The sequence below is a fragment of the Mustela nivalis genome (genome assembly GCF_964662115.1).
Source record: "Mustela nivalis genome assembly, chromosome: 9".
In the NCBI taxonomy this organism is placed as follows: domain Eukaryota; kingdom Metazoa; phylum Chordata; class Mammalia; order Carnivora; family Mustelidae; genus Mustela; species Mustela nivalis.
The window spans coordinates 91,961,308-91,968,340 of NC_139028.1; positions in this window are offsets into that span (position 1 = coordinate 91,961,308).

Sequence of the window (7,033 nt, forward strand, 5' to 3'; positions counted from 1 at the left end):
TCTTGGGATTGAGCCCCGCATTGGGCTCTCTGCTCAGGGGAGAGCCTGCTTCCTCCTCTCTCTCTTCCTGCCTCTCTTCCTACTTGTGATCTCTGTCTGACAAATAAATCAATAAAGTCTTAAAAAAAAAAAAAAAGAATTGGCAACAGTGGAAAGAAAGCTGGGAAGGGAAGAAAGAGTTATAATGCCCCCTTTCTCTTCATTTCTTCAAGCAAACATTTATGGAGCATCTGTTCTGTGCCAGGCACTGTACTAGGTTCGGGGGATAAAGGTGAATAAGACACATGTGGTCCTGGTCCCCCTGGGACTTCAGTGAGGGGAGAGGCAATAGCCAAGTAAGCAGATAAACAAGGCAAATACAGCCTTTGTTAATTACTGCAAAGGAAACAAATACAGAAATAAAGGGGGTGGGTGGGGTAACCTAGAGTAGTAGAGTGGTCAGCAAGGGTCTTCCTGAAGAAGGCACTTTTACACTGAGGTGGAAAGAATGGCAGGAGCCCCCAGAAATTGTTTCCAGGGCAGAAACGCCCAGCAGAAGGAGTTTGCATGACTATGAACTGTGAGAAGCAACCCCCACCCCCGCCAGGCTCCAGCAGGAGGGATGGTGGGAGGGGGCAGGGGGCGTTGAGATGAGGATGAAAACCTTGGAGTGAGGAACTTGGATTGTGTTCTAAGAGCAGCAGGAAGCCAGTAAAGAATTTTAAGTGGGGGAGTCACAGAGTCTGGTTTGTTTTTGAAAGATCACCCTGGCTCCTTTTCACACCATATACAATAGTTAACTCAAAATGGATCATGGACCTAAATGTGAGAGCTAAAACTAGAAAACATTTAGAAGAAAACGTAGGAGTAAACCTTTCTGACCTTGGATTAGGCGATGGTTTCTTAACTATGACACTCAAACACAAGCAAGCAAGGTAAACAGATAAGTTAGAGTTCTCAGATTTAAAAACTTTGATTTCAGAGTACACCATCCCAAAAGTGAAAATACAACTCACAGAAGGGAAAATAATATTTGCAAATCATATCTCTAATAAGGGACTTGGATCCAGAATACAATAACAGAATAACTCTTACCACTCAATATGAAAAAGACAAATGATCCAATTTTTTTTTAAAAATGGCAAAAGACATGAATAGAATTTCTCCAAAGAAGATAGACAAGTGCCTCAATAAGTACATGAAAAGATGTTCTGCCTCACTAATCACGAGGGAAATGCAAATCAAAATCACAATGACGTATCACTTCACACCCAGTAGGATGGCTATTTCAAAAACAAAACTAAAAACAAGAAGAAGAACCACAGTAATAAAACAGAAAGGAGAATAGTTACCAAGGACTGAAAGGAGAAAGTAAGGGGCTGGGGTTTCAGTGTGGGAAGATAAAAATCCATCTTGAGATGGATGGTGGTGAACGACTCTGTGAATGTGCTTAAGGCACTGAACGGTAGTAGTTGAGGACAGTAACTTTTATATTGTGTCTATTTTACCGCAATAGTGGGAAAAGTGAAAAGGGGGAGGGGACAAAGGATTTGAACACAAATTTTTCCAAAGAAGAGATGTACATGACCAATAGATATGTGAAAAGATGCTCAACATCACTGGCCCTTAGGGAAATGCAAATCAAAACCACAGTGAGATACCAGTTCACACTCTCCCAGATGACTATATTCAAAAAAGCAGACTGTGACAAGTGTTGACAAAAATGGGAAGAGATTGGCACCCTCATACATTGATGGCGGGACTATAAAATGCTGCAACCACTTTGAAAAATAGTTCGGCAGCCCCTCACACGTGCCAAACACAGAGTGACCGTGTGACTCAACAAGTCCGGTCCTAGGCATGCAACCCAAGAAAATTAAAAACATAAGTCAACACCAAAAGAACGTATGTGTGGTAGCCAATGAGTAGAAACAACTCAAATGGCCGTCCACTGATGAATGGATAAACAAAATATGATCTAGCCATCCAATGGGATGTTACTCTTCCACGAGGAGGACAAAACACTGCTATCCCCTACAACATGGGTGAACCTTAAAACTATGCTAAGAGAAAGGGTCCAGAAACAAAAGACCACATCATTGTTTGATTCCATTAACACAAAATGTCCAAGTAGGCAAATCCGGAGAGATGAAAATTAGATTCATGGTTGCCAGGAGTTGAGGAAGGAGGGAATAGGAAGAGAGTGCTAATGGACCCCACATTTCTTGTGGGGGCCATTAAAATGCTCTCAAATCAGATAGTGGGGATGGTTGCACAACTCTGTGAAGACACTGAAGCCCACTGAATTGCATGCTTTTTTTTTTTTTTAGTTTATTTATTTATTTAAGTAATCTCTACACCCAACATGGGGCTCAAACTCACAACCCCAAGATCAAGAGTTGTGTGCTCTACTGACTGAGCCAAGCAGGCGCCCCCAAATTGTGTCCTTTAAATGTTATGGTATGTGACTTATATCTCAATAAAGTTGTTGTAAAACCCAACCAACCAACAACAAAAAAGATCACTTTGGCGGCTCTATGGAGAACACAGAGCAAGGATCCTTGAAGGAGAGGAATGGAAGCAGGTGACCAATTAAGAAGCTATCAGAGGGGCACCTGGGTGGCTCCGCAGTTGGGCGTCTGCCTTTGGCTCAGGTCATGATCTCAGGGTCCTGGGATCGAGCCCCACGTCGGGCTCTCTGCTTAGTGGGGAGCCTGCTACTCCCTCCCCGTCTGTCTCTCTGCCTACTTGTGACTTCTCTCTCTGTCAAATAAATAAATAAAATCTTTGGAAAAAAAAAAAAAAGGAAGCTATCAGAGCCATTAACGCAACAGAGAACAGCAAATCATATGGGTGGGGAGTAAAGAAAAGGAGGAAGCATGGGTTTCAGCTTAGGTAAATGGGGTATCAGGTGGTTCCACTGACCACCCATCCGAGAGAGAGAACTGGGTTTGGGTCTGACAGGGAAAATCTGCGCTAAATCATAACCCTACTCCAATGAGGTAGGTACCGTTATCTGTGTTTATAACTGAATAAATGAGGGTCAACAAAGTTAAAATAAACATCCTAATAATCCTAAGGGCTGTGATTAGCATCAGCCTGACTCTGACATTCATGTTCTTGAATGCATGCACTATAAGGAGAGATTTTATTTATCTTGCTAAAATTAAAAAAAAATTTATTTACTTATTTGTCAGAGGGAGAGGGAGGGCACAAGCAGGGGGAGCAGCAGGCAGAAGGAGAGGGAGAAGCAGGCTCCCTGCTGGAGTGCTCTTTCTAAAATGCAAACCTGCCCATTTCATTATCTGCTTTAAAACCCTTCAGGGGTTGGGGGGAAACCCTTCAGGGTTTCCCAGTGGTGCTCAGGATCAAGTTCAAGCTCTCAACACAGCTTGCAAGGCCCTTCACTCTCCTGACTCTTTGTACCTCTTCAGCCCTTCTTTACTCTCCACCCCCACCCCTGCCTAAGCATCACACACCCTTACCCTATTGGAGAGTCACACTAAACTATTTTCAGTCCCCTAATGCACCACGCTCTTGCTGACCTCAGGCCTTTGCATGTGCTGTTCTGGCTGGAAGAGCCACGCCCGACTTTGCACAGCTAACTCCTACACATCCTTCTGTCTTCCATTGCCCTCCACGTCAGGGCTAGGTTCCCTTTGAAGTGTCCTATGGCTCTCTGCACAGCACCCTCCTCCACCCCCAGCACAGTGGAATTACAGGGTGACCAGCTGAGCAACCCCCTGAGGCAGCAATCTAGAAGAGAGAATAAAAATCATAGGAAATGTAATGAAATCAGAAAAGTTCTCTCTCCCAGAATCCTCTCAGGGGGACTTAACCAGAATATTCTTTTCAACTACATAGTGCTATTAGGCCCATCCTGTATAAATGAAAAGCAAATTGATAGATAGATCGATAGAAGGATAGAGGTATATTTTACATGTATCCGTGCTTGGTCAGCATCGGGGTTGGATTTCCAGTTTTGCTACTTCTAGTGGCAGGACCTGCCTCTTCGGTGTGTTGGGGGGATCAAAAGAAATCATGAAGGAAATTATCTGGCATGTTACCCAGGTGCTCAGTAAAGGGTAGTGGTATGTATTGGCTAACTGGTTCATCTCAGATTCTTTAAAACCTGGGTCCTATGCCCAGTGTATGCGACAACACCTCCGTAGCACATTGGCCCACACACCTGACAGCGTGACTTCTGGGTTTCCATCATCACTCTCTCCCAGCTCTGCTCCTCATCCACACCTGCCTCCATTAGGAAACTTTGCTTGACACCCCCCCCCCCCCCCCCCCCCCCCCCCCCCCCCCCCCCCCCCCCCCGGTCAGGCTCTCAGGTTGACAAACCCACATCGCCACCTGGAGGACAGCGTGAGACTCTGGGGAAGAAAACCATTTCCAGGCACCAGCCAAAGAAACTCAGCTGTCTTTGCAGCGGTGCTAACGAGGCCAAGTTCACAGGTTCATCCCCAAAGGGGCCAATTAGCTTTACACACAGCGACACTTCAGAGCACAGCCCCAGCCTCTAACCCCGATTCACACGCGTGTTGGTTAGAAAGTGGATTCATCAGGCCAATCCCATTTTCCATAATTTCTTAAAAACCCATTTTTAAGGCCGTGGAAATAGCAAAGATGAGCGAAACCTGCTCCCTACTTTAAGGACTCCTCGCCTGCAGGAGTGTTTCCCCAGATGATTCTGGAGGCATCAGTGGGAGTTATGAGGATAGATGGCCCCACAGTATTAAATTAGTTTGGGACACACTGATTATATCCAAGTCAGGCAGGTTCTCTACGCAAGAGCTTCTCAGCCACTCACATGCTAATAGGCACAGTTAATCTTCCAACAAGGAAATGCGTGTGCAGTGTTTCCCAGATTTGGATGGCCATAAGACACCCCCCGCCCCGATTTGTTAAAAAAAAAAAAAAAAAAAAGAATAGTAATGAATCTGCTGGCCCCGGGTATGGCTGCTTCTTCCCCTGGAACATCTATTTTAAGAAGCAACTCATCCATGGGGAAAAGTTCTCAGTCTATTGCTAGATTTAAAAAAAAAAAAAGAAAAAGCAGAGTATAGTATTCCATTTTGAAAAGATAGAACAAAGACGTCCATACACTGGGGAGGAAAAACAATTGAAAGACATCCACCAGAATGTTAACATTGGTGATCTTTCTGTTGGAGTGGCTATTGTCTTTCTATGTTCTTTTGGTTTTTCACGTTTTTTGTATAGCATATACATGTAATTTTTTTTCAAGCATATATTTATTTTAGAGAGAGAGAGAAACTTTGGTGGGAGGGGGCAGATGGAGAGGGAGAGACAGTCTCAAACAGACCCCATGCCGAGTGTGGAGCCCAAGGAGGGGCTGGATGCCACCACCCTGGGGTCACGACCCGAGCTAAAACCAAGAGATGCTCAACCACTACGCCCCTACCTGTCAATTTGAAAATGAAACCCACAAAGCACATGCCCTGGGACAGTATGCCATCTTCCGAAGACTATTATTATAGAATAGTAGCAAAAGCTAACACTTGCTGAAAGCTAAATGCCCAACGTATGAATTATCTAGATTATCTTGTTTAAATTTCAAATAAATCACATGAGATGTGGTACTATTTATTGTCCCAATTTAGACGTGGAAGATTAAAGAAAGAGAAACAAATCCTCCTAAACCAGAATCTGAACCTATTACATTCCTCTTTGCTGTCTATCCTGCTGCCCCCCAGACACAGTCACACACACACACCACGAAAGAGAGAGATGACACTCTTTCCTTCGGGAGAGGGACTCTCTGAAGGCAGCGATGCTGTCACAATGCTACGTGGCTCCCAGCTGCTATTGATTAAATGCTCACCGGTGCCCAGGATTATTCTCAGTGCTTGGATATATATAAACATGGAAACTGAAGAGCCGCTGGGCTCTCCAGGCCCTTTAAGGTCAGAGCTTCTGCAGCATTGTTTGGGCCATACTCCCTCCTCTTTCTCTCTCACTGGCCACCAGAAACCCCGGGAAACTATTTATTGGGTAAAGCCATTCAGCCCTCTCCAGCCACTGGAGCCACATTCAGCACCAGTCCCTGGTCCCTCCGTGGTTAACATGCTCAGTTAAACACCCTTCCTTTGTCTCTGCTCTCCGCCCCTACGCCTGTTGCCTTCTTCAGAGCCATGAAACCACCCACATTCGAAAACCACTCCATTATGCCTAATTTTTTTTAAATGATGGGAGATCTTTTCCTTTGTGTGGCTCGGGTCTAGAGGAAGATGACTGCGAGACTTTCCCCCTCCCTGGATGGCATCATTTACCTCACTCCGAGGTCCCAGGCTCCTGCAGAGTTGAACGAGCCCGTTCTTTTTGTCTTTCTGCTGTCTCCCAGGTGAGCCAGCAGCTGAATTTTCCCTGCCAACTGGGCCTTAAAGGGCAAGCAAGGCTCAGGGCAGAAGGCATCACAAAGCAATCTTGGACAATGTGGGTTGTTCATTATGTCTGCAAAATGCCACTAGCACCTTTGACCAAACGTTAATACCACACGACGTTGACATCTTGTGACAGAGCCGGAGTTTGAGAAATGGGGCTCAGGGTTGATTGGGGTCCGAAAAATAAATCTTTTCTATTGCCACGAAGCAGTTACAGTTGCACAACTGAAATACCAGCCCTTTGGAAAAGCTATCAAACCCACTCATGCAGGTGGGTAAAATCATCACACAGAACGCTTCCTAGATGCCCGGTGTTCGAGGCACGGTGCAGAGCGAGTTGAGCAGACACAATCTATTATGTGAGACATTTCCAAGGCAGGATATAGGTTTCTGATGCTGGCAAGGAAACAGGTTCAGACGAATGCCAAAATATCCCTCTCAGAGGCCAGCATGGTATGTATATAAAGTAACTTACGTTTATTGGGTCCTCTTCCATTTGCCAGGTCCATGCTATGTATCTCACATAATATTCAGAGCAACCTTTGAAAGAGGGGCTATTGTCTCGCCCTGTTTTACAGATGAGGAGAAACAGGGTCCGAGATGGTAAGTAACCAGCCAAGATGATCCAGCTCATAAAACACAGG